Below are 17,665 nucleotides of genomic sequence, written 5' to 3'. Positions count from 1 at the left end.
CCTTCTATTCTTATCATTTACTTTCTTGGGGTTATTTCTATTTCCCATTTCCCCCCCATAGGTTCCGAGTTATCAGAAAAGAAGGGTCTCAGGCATGAGGACCCAGCTGTCTTCTACTTGGTTATGGATATTGAGTTGTGAGGACAAATGCTGGGCTTCCCCAGGGGGCCCTGTTTCTTCTGGAAGGTCCTTAAATAAGTCATAGCCTGGTTTGGAAGTTCCCAAACTCTTTAGATTCCTGGATCCCTTAGTGACTCAGTAATCTCTTTTGTGGAGTCTCTGGGCTCAAAAATTGATCCAACAGAAGCTAAACATGCTCTTACACAATCCAGCAATCACGCTCCTAGGTATTTACCCAAACGAGTTGAAAAGTTATGTCCATGCAAAAACTTGCACATGGATGTTTATGGCAGGTTTCTTCATAATTGCTCAAACTTGGAAGCAACCAAGATGTCCTTTAACTGGGTGATGGATAAATACACTGTGGCCCATCCACACAATATTATTCAACACTAAAGAAAAGAAAATGAGTCATGAAGCCATGAAAAGATGTGGAGGAACCTTAAATGAATATCACCACGCTGGTCTGAAAAGGCTACATACTGTCTATTTGGCATTCCAGAAAAGGCGAAACTGTGGAGAAAATGAAAAGATCAGTGGTTGCTGGGGTGGGGTGCGGTTGGTGAGGGATGAATAGGAGGAGCACGGAGGATTTTTAAGGTGGTGACACTATTCTGTGAGAGCCCGATGTCAGCAAATATTTCTTCAAACCCCTAGAACGTGCGACACCAAGAGTGAACCCTAAAGGGAACCACGGACTTCGGGTGATGGCGATGTGTCAATGTAGGTTTATACTTGGTAAAAAAAATGTACCATTCTGATGAGTGAGGCAGATAATGGGGGAAGCTGGGTGTATGGACAGGTAGGGATTATATGGTAAATTCTGTGCCTTCCTCTCAATTTTGTTGTAAACCTAAAACCATTCTAAAAACAGAACTCAAGCCTTGAAAAAATATGTATCTAACAGTTCTGTTTATTACGTAGAGCGGTTCAAATAAATTAATGGGTATTTATGGCCTACCCATTCAGCAGCCATTTGAAAAAACACGTGAATGGGAGCACAAAATAATATACTTTATTCTCAAATAACCGCAAGTATTAATAGGATGCATGTGTCTGTTGGGCATTGCTTCTGCACAATATCTGAAATGTTAGAATCAGATTGGACACAGCCCTCATTTCCTATTCTGTATTGATTTTTCTATGGTGCTAGCTTTCTATCAGAACAACCACCCAAAACCCACTTTGGCCAGGATATAATGTCACATTATATCCTTTTAACTTTTGCTCACTCTTTGTTTTAATGCAGGTGTCAATGAATTACAGTCTATGGACCAAATGCAGGTCACAACCATTTTTCTATGGCCCATGAGCTAAGCACGTCTTATACATTATTAAATGGTTGAAAAAAAATCTAAAAGAAGGATAATATTTTGTGACATGTGCAAATTATATACACTTCTAATTTCAGCATCCTTATATACAGTTTTATTGGAACGTAACCACGCTCTTTCAGTTATGCTCTGTCTGTGCTTGCTTTTGGGCAATGAGGGCAGAGTGTGGACACGGGGGCTTCTCAATAGTTTGTGGTGTCGTTGAACACACTGCAAATCACAGTGAGCTCAGTTATAACTCCAGGGTTTCATCCATGCCATGACATCGTATATAATGTTTTATTTCCCAAAGCAGACCCGTCATATCAGAAAAAAAAAAAGGAAGGAAAAATATCACACGTCAAATACCACACTTGGAATATCACGCCTTTAAGGCACAACAGTGTGTCAATTACTTTGCTAATGATGTAGATGGCCAAGAATTGTATTTATCATCAGACTTCCAGCAAGAGTCATTGCTTGAAGACTTGAATTGAGTAGCACCATCCGTAATCAAAAAACAGAGCAGTGATTTCAAATAGTGTTCCTCAGCTCTTGATGAGCTGACAGATGTTAGCAATATTACTCAGCTGTTGTTTGTTTGAAGAGTCAACGTTGAGTATAGAGTGACAAAGGATTAGCCTCTATGAAGAGTCTGTGTGTGAGGACTGCTCCTGAGAATACATTAAAAGAAATTTGGGAAACCCTAAGTATAACCTGAAGTGGAATCCCATAAGACGTTTTGGAACTGATGCTGGTAAACCACGTGTGGGGCCGAAGATGTCTTAGTTGGACAAATTTACAAAGCTTGTGAAAATGCAAAGCATCTAAAGCCTCTGGTTATTTATTTTATTATTCTTTGACAGGTAGTACACAGAAAATGTTTGGCTATGTCTTATGTTATCGAAACAGCAGTATCTGGTACATTTCATTTGCTTTCACAGACTTAACCATTGTCAGTTCTGGAAAATGTTATTACAAATAAAAGCTGGATACCGTGATTTGTATTGCCACAGAACAGTTTGATGACTCAGCAGTGGTCGAGTTTGATTGTGATTTTTATAGCTTAGGGTCAACACTGAAATTCTTTTGAATGAGAACTATTCCCAACCACTACTATGGAATACTGAATGGCTTTGGGAACCAGTTTTTGCTGCAGTCTTGACGACATTTTTAAATAATTCAGTCTCAAATTACAAGGCAAACTGTGCTTACACACAAAACTTACACACTATAAAGTCAATGTTTGAGTCTCAAACACTGCCAAGCTACCTTAAACACTTGCAGCGTTATCAAAGGTTAAAGCAAGAGGCAAGATCTCTACTAGTCTTACGCAGCTTTGCAGTGGGTATAATGTTTAAGCTCACACAACGGTTCCAGTAGCACTTTTTGGACCCTAGGCAAAAGTAAAAGAAATTTCCATACTTCAAAATCCATTTAACTGGGCAGTTGAGTTTTCACCTAACCTTCAACCAGAAGCGATTCCTTCTTCGATGTAGTAAAATGCTAAAGCTATCAGGAAAAAAAAATAAATAGAATTCTAAAAAATGGTTTTCAAGTGATGAGTATTTCAGTAAAGATCATATGTTCATGGGTTAACATCAGTCTTTGGCAGTTTCTATCTTTGTGAAAGGACATTTTCTATTTTTTTTTTTAGTTCTCTAAAAATTTCATTTTTTTTAATTGAGCTGTAATTGACCTACATTATAGTAGTTTCAGGTGTGCAACATAGTGATTCAACCCATATGTACTGCAAGATAATCACCGTAAGTCCAGTTAATATCCATTACCACACTTAGTTACAGTTGTTTTCCTTGTGATGAGAACTTTTAAGATCTACTTCCTTAGCAACTTGAGAATATACAATACAGTATTATTATTATTATTATTTTATCTTATTTTTAAAATACAATATTATTAACTATAGTCACCATGCTGTACATTACATCCCCATGACTTGTTTATTTTATAATTGGGAGCTTGTGCCTTTTGAATACCTTCGCCCATTCTCCCATGCATCTCCCACCTCCCGCCTCTGGCAATAGCCAATGTATTCTCAGTATTTCTGAGTTCTTGTTTTTGTTTTTTTTTCATTCCACATGTGAGATCATATGGTTTTCGTCTTTCTACGTCTGATTGATTTCACTTAGCATTATGCTCTCAGGATCCATCCATGTTGTTGCAAATGACAGGATTTCCTTCTTCTTTATGGCTGAATAATATTTGTATGTATGTTTTCTTTATCCATTCATCCACTGACGGATACTTAGGTTGTTTCAAAGTTCTGGCTATTGCAATGAACATAGGGTGCAGATACCTCTGTCAGTTAGTATTATTATTTCCCTATCCAGAAGTGGAATTGCTGGATCATACATTAGTTATTTTGTAAATTTTTTGAAGAACCTACTTACTATTTTCCATAGTGGTAGCACTAACTTACATGTCTACTGACAGTGCACAAGTTTCTTTTCTCCACATTCTCACCAACGCTTGCTATTTCTTTGAAAAGACATTTTCCAACATGAATTACATGACGTTTCATTATAGATCAACATGAAGAGATGAGAATCGATTGTTGATTTTGATGATAGAAAATTTAATTGGGAATCAAAACACTAATTTTTATTCCCAATTAAGTGAGATGTTGCTCAGTATTCAAAAAGCATTCCATTATTCTCAATAGGAGACATGTTTTAGAAAAAAAATATACTCAGGGATGCCTGGGTGCCTCAGTCAGTTGAATATCTGAACATGTCTTGATTTTATATCTTGATTTTGGCTCTTATGGTTGTGGGATTGAGCCCCATGTTGAGCTCTGTGCAGACCATGGAGCCTTCTTGAGATTCTCTTTCTCATGAGAAAAAATGTACTCAATTATTATATTTTGAATTTCATCAGTAAAAAAAAATTGTAGAAATGTATTTTCCTATTCTATAATACCCACAAAATATCTTTGGTTTTTGTCTTTTGGCTTGAAAAATCTACTATTTACTATCTGGCCCTTTATAGCAGCTTGCCAACTCTTGTTTTAATGCATAAAGAGTATGAGAGAATGGACGAGATATATTTGGCATTTTATTCTCACAGTGAATTGAAAAGCGACATTAGGAGGTTAATCACTTGATCATGAGTTAGTCACACTTTGCTAGAACACTCACAAACATTCATGTCAGGGCAGGACAACCAGGTTAGGGCAATGTGTGCTCTGAATCAGAAGTCAGACAGAGGGTCAGTAGGAGGGATGGGACAGTAACTGGACAACAGGGGTTGGAGACCCAAGGAGCAGGACCAGGCCACAGTGAATGAGAGAACCCAGCACAGGATGGCAGTAGGTATTAAACTGACACATTGCTTCATGACAGGAGCTGAACAGGTATGAAAAATCTATGGTTCCTGGTTGGAAGTTAGCTAGGATCACTAGCTTGGGTGGGGAAAAATAACTGGAAATTAGGGGGCAGGAGAAGGGGAAATGGCTGCAGGGAAATGACAGGACACTGGTGGAGAATGAGGTTGGGAAAATGTATGTATCCAGTAGGGTCAAGTCAGACTCTAGCACTAGCTGATGGAGAGATGACCCAACATGAGTTCTGAATCTAATTATATATGTAATTTAGCTCAATAATGAGAAAGCCTGTCTGTCTGTCTGTCTGTCTCTCTCTGGTCCTATTCTCTGTTGGTTAAGGAGAACATCAGGACCAAGTTCTAGAAAACCAATGCCTTTTGTCATATCTCATTCTGTCATTCAGTTCACAATCTATCAAGGGTATTTCTACCATATTTGTTGAGCTTGGACCAGGCTGAGTGTCCTGAGTCACTCTTTTGAGGCCAAAGTCTGCCATCAAGGTCAGATAACTGGGACAAGAGAAGGAGTTCTGCTACAGTCTAAATGTTGACGCCCCCCCATATTCATATGTTGAAACCTAGCCTCCAAGGTGATGGTGTTAGGAGGCGAGGCCTTTGGAAGGTGGTTAGGTCATGAGACTGCAGCCCTCATAAATGGGACGAGAGCCCTTATAAAAGTGGCCTGCAAGAGCTCCCTTGTGCCTTCTACCTTGTGAGGATACAGAGAAAAGGCACCATCTATTAACCAGAAGGCTCTCACCAGACCCAGACGGTGCCGGTGCCTTGACCTTGGACTTCAAGGTTTCAGAACTGTGAGAAGCAAATGTGTATTGATGAGAAAACAGCCAGTTATGGCATTTGACTACAGCAGCCCCAGCAGACAAGACATCTACTTGCTGGATCAAAGGACAGGACAGGACTCCAAGGACTGAGAGTGCAGTGTGACGTGAAAATTCTGACTCTGAGTAGGAGTCAAGCCACAGGCTAGGGAGAAGGTGCCAATCCACAAGTCAGGATGGGCAGAGACCAGAGAGACCGAGTAAGGGATTAGTCAGTAAGGGAAGCAGTGGTTCAAAGTGGTGACGGCTGGGGAGGAGGTGCAGGGAAAGTGAAGAGAGCACCACCTGAAGATGTGGCTGTCGGAGGGTGTGTGAGGCACACACGGCATTCCTGTTAGACTCGAACCCAGCTGCCCAGAATTCTTTTACTTCTCAAGCTGTCGTTTGTACTATAGGAATGAGGGACAACATGACAACACAACATCAAGCCCACATGCATTCATCTCTCGCATCTGAAGAGATAAAGAACGGGCCGCGTCTAGCTCCTGGTTTCCTTATTGAGAAAATAGAAGTGCATATACTTCCTCCAACAAACTCAGCGAATTCATGGTTTTTGAACCAATCAAGCCTTCTGACCTATTATCCCTATTCTTCCCCAGTGAATAACTTTCAGGGCTCCTACTTCCTGTGTAAGAATGGCCCACTTTTTCTGGAAGGGAACTTGGCAACACGAAACCAAAGAGTTAAAAAGATGCAGGTCGCCCTACAGATTATTTTTCAGTTGTAAAGGGAAAAAGATACCTTTATAATTGGAGAAAAACCGACAGACCTCATTCCCCAAATGACCACATTTAAGATCAACCATAATAGGACAAGGTGACATCATGATTCCCGATATGTTACCTTGAGGACACAACATCACTTATTAAATATTGCTGCTGGAAAAGGTTTAACCAGAATTGAATTACAAGCACACAATCAAACAAACCTAAATGGAGGGGACTTCTGAAAACCAGCAATCTCATGAAAAAAATATCTGGAGTGACTGATGCGGGTTAGAGGAGATGCAAACACAAGGCATGATCTTTGGTGGGCTTGCAGATAGGAAGAATATACAAGATATTTTTTGCAACAACTGACAAAATTTGAACATGGTCGGCAAGTTACATAATCGTGTGGAATCAATGTTAATTTTCTCGAATATAATCATTTATTGCGGTTATGGAAGATATGTTTGTTCCTAAGAAAAAAAGTATTAATGTATATAGGTGTGAAATGTCAAGAAAGAGACAGAGACAGAATAAGAGAGAGGGTGGTGGTGGGGGGAGTGGGAGAAAGGTAACTAATGAGGGAGAAGTACAGGTAAATGTGGGGAAATGTCAATATTAATGACTCTAGAAAAAAGGTATAAAAATATTTGCTATATTCTTACAACTTTTCTATAGGTTTGTTTTTTTGAAAAACAAAACATGGGAAAAAAGGGAAGTTTCAGTAATTCTACGCCCATGAGTTTGTCTTAGGGAAATAATTATAAAATTGCATAAAGATGTATGTGTAAGTACATTTATCATAGCCTTGCTTATAAAACAAAACACTTTAAAACGTCTAAATTTCTAGCAATAGGGCATTGGTTAAGCAAATTATGGTGTTTTTCCCCTAAAAAATATATGGAAGAGAATATTATGCATTCATTACAATTATTTTAAAGGGTACTGTTTCTTGACATGGAAAAATATTAATAATATATTGCTAAGTAAAAAAAAAGACAATTGGTAAAAACATGGTTGTATATCTCTAAAAGTACATACATATATATAGTCACATGCATTCATAAAGATATTTAAAATATTAAAAGGACGTACACTGAGATATTAATGACATTTCCTTTCACGCTGAGATTATAAGTGATTTTGAGGGGAAGCGTTTCTCTGGGTTTATTATTATTTTTAAAAATTGAACATTTATTGCTATTCAATTTAGGGAAAAAAAATTCTCCAAATATGGTTACAATCTATTTTCCAGGTTGTTTATAACATCTCTCCATTGTTGACAGTTCCATTTTCTTTGCTATTTGGATATGCCATCGTTTTGTGTCAGATCTCCTAAAACGTTTATGAAACATTATGCAGTTTTCTTACTTCCCCTCGCCCCCTGCCACCCCTGGCTCTGTACCTTTTCCTGGAGGCCTTTATTTGGTACCGTCGACCAAAGAGAGCACATATTGATACTTTGGTTTATTAGTGCTGACACACGGGGAAATAGAAATATAAAGTGGTGTTTAACACTTGACTAGCTAACACTTATCTACACTGAGGAGTTAGTGCCAAGAAGAGAAGATTTGACATATCCAAGTGAAATGGCTGAAACACCAAGACAGGCCCTACTCGCTGAAAAGAATGTTGCCCAGGATCTAGAGATTCTCATGGTTGAGAAGGAACCAGAGACCTTTCTGAATCACCACCTTCATGAATGCCATTACAGCAGGAACTCTTCCCATAGTGCTCATGTACCTGCGAGCAGACCACAAAGCCTCTCTAGGATGTGACACAAATGGCAGAAGGTACTAGAATGAAAACCTGGAAAAATATTCCTCTTTCTGGACCATATAGGATATTAATGATGCTAATATTAAATGAAAAAAGGGGGGCACCTGGGTGACTTAGTTAAGCATCTGACTTGAGCTCAGGTCATGATCTCAAGGTTCATGGGTTCAAGCCCCGCGTCGGGGTCTGTACTGACAGCTCAGAGCCTGGAGCCTGCTTCCGATTCTGTGTCTCCCTCTCTCTCTGCCCCTCCCTGCTCATGCTATGTCTGTCTGTCTGTCTCTCTCTCAAATATAAACATTTAAAAAAATTTTAAATAAAAAAGGGAACAAGAACTCTGTACTCATTTAACCTCATTTGTCCTCTATGAAAACAAAGGTAATGTCAAGCAGACTCCACGCCCTGCCCCCACCCCACCCGCATAGGGGCGCCAAGAAAGGAAGGCTCTCGTCATCTTTAAAAGGAGAAGATGCTGCTGTGTGGGACGTGCCCTTTCCAGGTCACTAACCCACATTTTGCATTAAGCCAGCTAACATTATTAATGAGGCTCCCTACTTGTGGCTTAAGGGAGAAAATATTTTGCACATTTCTTTTGGAGGAAAAACCAAGCTCATATACCATAGGAAGAATATCAAAGACCCCAATTTTATTTTATTTATTTTTTAACATTTATTTATTTTTGAGAGAAAGAGAGAGAGGGAGGGAGAGAGAGAGAGAGAAGGCACGGGAGGGGCAGAGAGCCACAGAATCTGAAGCAGGTTCCAGGCTCTGAGCTGTCAGCACAGGACCCTATGTGGGGCTCAAACTCACGAACCTCGAACCTCGAGATCATGACCTGACCTGAAGTCGGTTGCTTAACTGACTGAACCACCCAGGTGCCCCTCAAAGACCCAAATTTTAAGCAAGTGTCTCATCTACACATGGAAGCTTGAAAATAGCACTCAGGTGACACGCTGTCCCCTCCTCCATCACGTCCCCTCTTCAGAAGTCCTGCCGGCAGCCAGGTTCACCGCGCTCCGTGCAGACTGTGTATACAGTTGTCCCTGGGTGCTGGGAAGGTCCTCTTAGTCATATTCAGTGTGCTGTTTCTACTTATTCCTCCCACAGCACTTCCTGTTCTTCATTATAACTGATTTTTTTTCCTGGCTTGTCCTCCAAATGGATTGTCAAACACCCACTGCGGAGTGAGTGTGAAACAGGCCTTTCAACAATAGTGACTGAATGAATGAGCCCACCCCTTCCCAGTAATGCTCAAAGTGGTCTTTCCCTCTATGTGCCCTGAGCCAAAAACACAGTCACTCAAGATCGAAGTACTGAAGTCTTTTTTTTTTTTTTTTTAGTCGTGATAAAATACACAAAACGTGGAATTTACCGTTTTAACCATTTTAAGCGTGCATGGCAGTGGCATTACGTACATTCACATTGTTGCCCACTGTGCATCTCCAGACGGCTAAATTCCCCATCTGAAGTTCTATATCCACTGAACACCAAGTCCTCATTCTTGCCTCCCCCAGCTCCTGGAAACCACCATTCTACTTTCTGTCTCACTGATTTTGACTATTCTAGAAAGAAACCTGTAACTATTTGTGTACTATTTATGCACTTCCATATGGCCACACACCATGTGCCGAATGGCCCACCTTTAGTGCACTGGTTATTAAGTCATATAATGAGTCTTAACCAATGGTCTTTTGTTGGAAGAATGTTCATGGCACTTAAAAGGAAACTTATTTTCTATAAATAGGGTACAGAATTTAAGATATATCAGGAAGATGTACCTTATTAATTATGTAGGAGTTTTTCTATATACATTATTATTATTGCTTGGTGTATTTGATTGGTTATGGACCGAGAAAGGCCAATGTAATGTATTCCACACCAAGGGAAGGACTTCCGGTTCCCAGTCTAGTGGTAAGAAGCTGAGAAGCCTTCGTCACATTCTCACAGAGTAAAAACCTGAACAAACTGAAAATCAGCAAAGTCAGCAACTCTTCTTGGATCTGGAAGGAAAGTGAGGGCACCCTGCAAACCACAAGCCCATATTTGGCAAGACCCGCAGGCAGCTGAGAATCAGAACTCACTAGAGCAGAAATCCATGTGCTGGAGCCTCTGCGAGAGCAAGGGCTGGGTGGGAAAAACTAATGAATTGCTCAAGGCTCAGAGTTGACAGGACACTCAGGAGGACCCAGTCACTGGGGAGCCCCCACACCTCTGTGAGTCTTGCCTTCTGGAGCTATACCAGGTTCTCACTGGGAATATCAGAGACAAGTCCCTTAATGCTTACGGCAGGAGGAGGGGGACAGGAACCACTTTGGAACATGTCAGAAATTGCGTTCTTCTTAACAATGTCTGCCCCCAGGGGAATTCATTTAATCAGAGCCTAAATAATCTGGAGGAAGGATGCTTTCATCCTCTATGAAGCCCCTTCTAGCATCCCGTCCCACCTAAGGGGGGGAGCCCCCCGTCCCAAACTGAGAAGCACGCGTGAATTTCACAGTCCAGAAATTTCACAGTGCAGGCTCACTCAAGCCCTAATCCCAGAATGCTTCCCCTCCCCCAGCCCTGACTGCCATATTACCAGGAGACTCTTTATAACAGTTCCATGTACCCAGTACACCTTGTCCAGCTATGAAGAAAAGCTCATAAGTCATCCTAAAAGGCGAAACACACAGTTTGAAGAGAGAGCAAGCCTCGTAACCAGACTCAGATATGGCAGAGATGTGGTGTTGGTATTATCAGACTGGGGATTTACAATAGCTATGATTAATGCACCAAGAGCTCTAATGGATCAGGTAAGAGCATAGTAGAGCAGATGGGCAGTGACGGCAATCTCAAGAAGGAACCAGAAAGGAATGCTGGAGATCAAAAACATAGTAACAGACATGAAGAGTGCCTTTGATGAGCTTATTAGTAGACAGGACACGGCCAAGGAAAGAGTGTCTGAGCTGGAGGATATGTCAATAGGATATGTCAACCTCCAAAACGGAAAAGAGGAAAAAGACTAAAAAAAAAAAAAAAAAAAAAACTGGAACAGAGTATCCATCTGGGGACCACCACAAATGGTCTCGCATATACATAATGGCGTTACAAGAAGGAGGGAAAGACACTGAAGAAATATTTGAAACAATAATGCTTGAGAATTTCCCCTAAACCACAGATCCAGGAAGTTCAGAGGACAGCCAGCAGGAAAATTCTAGAGGAACTACACCTAGGCACATACTTCTGAGACTGTGGGAAGTCAAAGATACAGTACCCCACACCTACTACTTCTGTGTCCTTTTTCTGGCCTCTCTTTACTTTTACTTTAGAGATCTTGCTGCTAATTATCTGGTAGGTAGGCATTCACAACTGCTATTTCTTCACCATGCATTTTACCCTGTGCCTTTATAAAGTGCCTCCTTTGGACGGACGCTCCTTGCATAGTTTATCATTGTCCGAATGTTCTCTGGACGTTAGCATTGGGGATCTCTGCACGGCATTTGCTTGATGCAACGCTATTACCCAGAGTGTTGTATTATAATCTGTCTCGGGTTTGCTCTGTGGTCCAATCTGAAACTCTGGTTCCCATAACAGCCCTTTTAAATCCATCGATATGAAAGTGGCCCTCGATCTTCGTTGTATCACATTACTTACTGTTTTGCTGGTTTTGTGCTTAAAAAATATCATTAGGATGGTTTTACCGTTCCTTACAAAATTAAATACGCTCTTATTATATGATCTAGAAACTGGACCCCTTGGTATTTCCTCAATGAGTTGACGCTGAGGTGCACCCCAAAACCAGCATGTGAATGTTTATAGTGATTCGTTTTTAGTTATAGTTATAGCTTTATTCATCATTGCCAAACCTTGGCAGCAATCAAGATGTCCTACGGTGGATCAATCGATAAATAAACTGTGGTCCGCCCAGGCAATGGAATATTATTCAGCACTAAAAAGAAAGGAGCCAGCAAGCCATGGAAAGCCATGGAGGAGACTTAAATGCATATCACTAAGTGAAAGAAGCCAATCTGAAAGGCTACGTACTGTGTGATTGCAACTACGTGGCATTCTAGAAAAGGCAACACTATGGAGACAATAAAAAGATCCGTGTTGGCCAGGAGTAAGGAGGGAGAGAGGCTGAACAGAGCGGAATTTTAGGGCAGTGGAAATACTCTGTGTGGGGCTATGATGGTGGGTACACGTCATTATGTATTTGTTCAAAGAGCAAGAGTGAACTTCAAGGTAAACTATGACTTTTGAGGGAGGATGAGGAGCAGTTTCACCATAAACTAGGTACATACAAAGGTACCCTCTGGGCATTGTGACAAGTCCGCCACTCTGATTCTGAGCACAGGTGAGGCTGTGCATGTGGGGCGCGGGGGTACATGGGAACTCTCTGTACCTTCCCTTCAATTTTGCTGTGAACGCAAACTGCTCTAAAAATAAGGTCTATTAAAAATACATTATTAACTACGTGACCTGTTTGCTTTGTTTCTGGGCTTAGTATTTTGATAATTAGGAACGTCGGTATTTTTTTTCAAAGATTTCTTTCCCACCGTTCTCTAACTGCCTCAAAACTCTATTTCCTCAAATAACATATATTAGCGCCCTTCTCAGAACAATGATAAAATTAGCTTGTTCGGCTCTGCCCCCCATTCCTACTCCTCCCCCGCTTATTTTCTATTTATTAATATTATTATTCATATTTTGTCTTGGTACTATTTTATGTTTTTATGCTTTAATTACTGTGTTAGCTGCAAGCAATATTTTAAAATTCCCAGCTATTAGAGGATTAACAATTCAATGAATTCCCTTTAATTCCCAATCTTCTGCTTTACTGACACAATTCTACCAACTGAATCTTTTTGTCTGGTGTCTGGGGGGCATATGACATATATATCATGGTCTGCCACCCTAGTCCTTCTATTTATGTCTTCATCCTGTATTGAGATCAAGCAGACTTTTTGGCTGCTTTTCCCCTAATTTGTTTAGCTGAGATTGGGGTCTCTCTGCCTCCCAGTGTCACCAGTAAGTAAAACAAAAATGGAGTCGGCAAAATGGCTTTGTTCTCCTTATGGCTTTTTTATGATTTCTAGGAGAGGAGAAAAATACTGACTCACAAAGCTTTGTGTACACCGATTCTTGGAAGCTTTTAGGTTCTAAATATATGGCTTTCTTTTTGCTTTACTTTTGGATATTTACTTCTAATTTTCTTGCTTTATGGTCAAAGAACACAGGCGGTACGATACTGATTCAATTCTATTGGCTGAGAATTTCTGTGCAACTTGGGGCATAGTCATTTTTGGTAAAACTTCCACTTGCACTTGGAAAAAATGTATCTTCTAATTGTTGGGCTGGAGTTCAAGATATGCTGACGAGTTTAAGCTGGTTTATTGCTTTGTTTATATTTTCCCTGTCCTTCAATTATTATTTTTCTTCTGCTTCTATCATTTGCTGAGAGGGGCATGTTGAAATCTTCACCATGACTATACGTTGGACCATTTTCCCTTATTACTTTTTCGGTACCTATTTTCAAATACCTGTAGGTTTGGTATAGGTTTTCGTATTTATATAAGGTTATGAGGCCATATGGTTTAGGCCACCCATTAAAGGTATTTCTTCTGCTTAGTATTAGGCATACTTTATATATACTTTACCTCAACCTTTCACTTCACTTCAAACTTCCTTTGTCATTGTGTTTTATTTTAGGTGACTTTTAAATGACATAGAGCTGTTTTTTTTCTTAAAATTTAAATTCCAGTTGCGTCTGTCACTGAAACTTGTAAGTAGAGTCCTATTACTGTGATAAATGTTTGGATTTATTTAAACTTCCTATTTATCATTCTTTTACTTCTTATATGTATTTTTCTTTTCTACTCGGTTGCATTTTCTTTATTTACCTCTTTTCACTGATTTATAGTGTACTTATTCCATTTCTATTATTTATTGTATTTTAAAATAGGCACACTGTATTTAACAAGGTCTAACGTTATTCAGTATTTCTATACTGCTGAACCATATAAAAACTTAAGAATATTTCACCCTGGTTTTTAATTTCTTGTCTTACATGTATTTTCTTCAATATTTCTGTTCCAGCATGTTTTTAATTTCCTGAAATGTTTTACTATCACTATTTCATTATTATTTTTTAAAGTTTATTTCTTTATTTTGAAAGAGACAGAGATAGCATGAGTGGGGGAGGGGCAGAGAGCGAGAGGGAGACAGAGGATCCCAAGCAGGCTCTGTGCTGTCAGCAAGGAGCCCGATGCCAAGTTCAGTCCTGTGAACAGCAAGATTATGGCCTGAGACAAAACCAGGAATTGGACACTTAACCGACCAAGCCACTCAGGTGCCCTTACTACCGCCATTTTAAATAGACAATGTTTGTTTAAACGGACACCCACATGCTTACCAATTCCTAACCCACCCTGATTTGTTTTACTCCTTCCCTTGAGTTCAGTGTCCTTCTTCTGGTTGTGCATCCTTTAGGATTCATTCAGCAAGGATCTCTGATTTGTGGATTGTTTCAGTCTTCCTCTGATATGCCTTTATTTCCCTTCATTCACTGATGATGGTAGCTACTGTAGAGTTTTAGGTGGAGAATATTTTCTCTCTGCATTTAGTGATCTGTCATCATCTGGCATGGGAATGTTAATATTGATTCTTCATAGATGCTCTATCTTTTTCTTCTCAGTTTTTTTTTTAATACATTCTCTTTGTGTTCGCTGTGCCAAACTTCTGCTGTGAAGTGATCCAGTGAAGATTTATGTTTATTTATTAGGATGCATATTGGTTAGCCACCATTGCATAACAAGCTACCCTAAAACTTAGTGGCTTAAACAATGCACGTGTTTTCCCTCGCTATTTCTGTGAGTCAGGAATCCAGGCATTCCTTAGCTGGCTGCTGTGCTCCAGACTCCCTCCCAAGGCTGCGGGTCAAGGTGTTGGTTGGGACCACAGTCATCTCAAGGCCCAACTGGGGCAGAATGTGCTTCCCAGACCCTCATGGGAGGTTGGACTGAGGACAGCTCTTTCCTGCTGGCCATGGACCCAAGGCCACCCACAATTCCTTGTTAGGCCTAAATCACACTCGAGGGTATGCTGTGACACAGGACATCAATACCAGGAGGTAGGTATCATTGGGAGCCAGTTTAGAACACAGAACACAGGACATGTGATTCCTAAATCTGAACATTCATGTTTTTAATCAATTTTGGAAAATATTGAGCACTAACTACTTTTTTCTTTTTGCTAATTTGCCTTTTGCTTTTTTTCATTCTCTCTTTTAGGGTAAAACAACTGTTGGAGCTTCTTTTTAAAGAAGTTTTTTAATGCTTATTTACTTTTTAGAGAGAAAGAGACAGAGAGAGAGTGGGGGAGGAACAGAGAGAGAGGGAGATGCAAAATCCAACGTGCAGGGCTCGAACTCATGTGCCATGAGACCATGACCTGTGCTGAAGTCAGACGCTCAACTGACTGGGCCACGCAGGCACCCCAACTGTTGGAGCTTCTTATTGTATTAATCCCTTTAGCCCAATCTCTTTTTTTTTTCCTGTCTCTATAGGCTGCATTTTGAGTTATTTCTTCAATCCTACTTTCTATTTCACCACTTTGCTCTTAAGCGATCTGCTATTTAACTCAGTCGGTAACTTTTCAGTCATTTACCTTGTATTTTTACAAAGTTTCTTGGTTCTTTTCGTAGCGTTTTTGCTTTTCAAGTTTTTGAAGGAGTCTTCAACTATTTTAATTCTATGGTAGTTTTAAGATTTATTGTTGAGCTCTCTAAAGTTCCTGGGGATGTCAATCCTCCATCCATTGTGTCTTCTTGCTCCTGGGGATTCATGTTTTGCGAGCTTTGGCTGTATGTTGATGTTTAGACTTTGATCTGAGGGCATCTTATGTGGAGTGGGCTGTGACTCTCCCTCCAGAATGATTTTGTCCTGGATACAGAGCTCCCATGCTCCCTCCTCACGGAGTCAGAGTGTTTTACCCTCCAGGAACATCAATGTGGTCATGAACCAGGAAGTTCACTGGGCTTTGGTGTCCAAAGATTTTACTGGGATTTTATTAATTAAATCATTGGCCACGTGATTGAATTCAGTCTCCAGATCCTCTCTCCTCTCAGGAGGGTTGGGCAGCCCAGAGTTCCAGCCCTTTACTCAGGAGCTGGGTCTTTCTGGGGACCAACCCCCAGGAGAATAACCTGAGTCGCCTTATTAACATAACAAAGACACAACTATTACTCAGGAAATTCCAAGGGTTTTTGAAGCACTGTGCTGGGCATGAGGGAAAAGACCAATTATGTTCTTTATTAGACCACAGCTCTTTTGGAGGATTTGTTTTGGACTCTCAGTTTGGATTTCCTCTTATCCTCTCTCTGTGACACCACAGGGGCCAGGCCTTATTCTTAGTTGAGAGCTGACATCAGCTTTCTCCACCTTCCTTAGGTGGCAAATAGAAAACAAAGGGGGAAATCAGGGGAAAAGAGCCCACAGAAGGTCATTTATCTTCATTTACCCTTCCTTTCATTCAGGCAAGAGTATTTTCTGATGCCTGAAATGGATTGAATCTGTTCACAGGGTAGAAAGCCAGAGAGCATGGGGTCAACGCGGGGGGTATCACTAGAGTGCTCAGGGGGGCCTCGACTTGCCTGTGTGCCCATGGGGATGCAGTAGGGAGGAGTGGAATGTGACCCGAGACTCAGGGATTCGACATCCAGGCACACTTCAGGAGCTTAATGCACACACTGAGTCATTTATTTCCTCTTTCCCCATGTTCTTCCTTTCTTTCTAGCAGTTTCATTTCCACAGATTGGTCTATTTTTCACCATTTCTATTGAAACTAATTTTCCTGTCCCAATTCTTGCCTTTGTCAGATTGTATCTCTCTTCGGTGTTTCTCTCCACGATCTTTGAAAGCTCCAAATAAAAGTGCATGTATTTATGTGGAGTGAATAATGCATGAATCCATTCCTTTCAATGCATGAAATTGTGCTCCTTATAATGTCACTCATTAATCTATATGGCAAAAACAGTGGGAGAAGGTCGATATGGTTAAAGATAATTAGCAATTGATTAGCACCTGAGAAGCTAAATAAAAAGACACATTTCCCCCCCAATGGCTTGAGTTGATCACAACAAGAATTCTTGTTTGGGGCAAGTCATGGTGTTCGGGACTGGGAGGGAGAAAAATCTTTGCGTTAACATGAGCATGAATCAGGGTAAATATTTATTTGGGAAAAGAGACAGGAACCATTCGCAAGTATTCATTACCATGTATTTTGTTAAAGAATAGCTGTCACCAGAGGTCTAAAATCTTTATAAACATTTAGCGGTAAAAATTTGAAATACTGACATCGCAACAGCAATTAGGCCGACTGTTTTTCCCAATGTATTCAGTATTTTCAAGGAGGCTACTCCTCTTTGGAATCTTTTCAGGTAGACTCCTAAAAGCCGCCTGTGATAGGAAATAGATCCGGGGGACGGCATGGCGCCAGGGCTTGGGGGTGGTGGTGGGGGCTCAGACCCCAAGGGCATGCCTGTGTCCCTCAGCTGTCTTCCTAGGGACTTACGCCTCGGAGAACACTAGAG

At 40.5% G+C, this 17,665-nt stretch overlaps 1 long non-coding RNA gene across 1 annotated transcript in view; it reads left to right on the top strand.

Moving 5' to 3' along the window:
• Positions 1 to 17,665, top strand: part of LOC122216826 — a 40,875-nt gene that overhangs the window by 13,731 nt on the left and 9,479 nt on the right. The window lies entirely within an intron of this gene.

This window comes from Panthera leo, chromosome B1, assembly GCF_018350215.1.
Source record: "Panthera leo isolate Ple1 chromosome B1, P.leo_Ple1_pat1.1, whole genome shotgun sequence".
NCBI lineage: Eukaryota > Metazoa > Chordata > Mammalia > Carnivora > Felidae > Panthera > Panthera leo.
The sequence above is the reverse complement of the archived record's forward strand: the minus strand, read 5'-3'. Positions and strand labels throughout refer to the sequence as shown.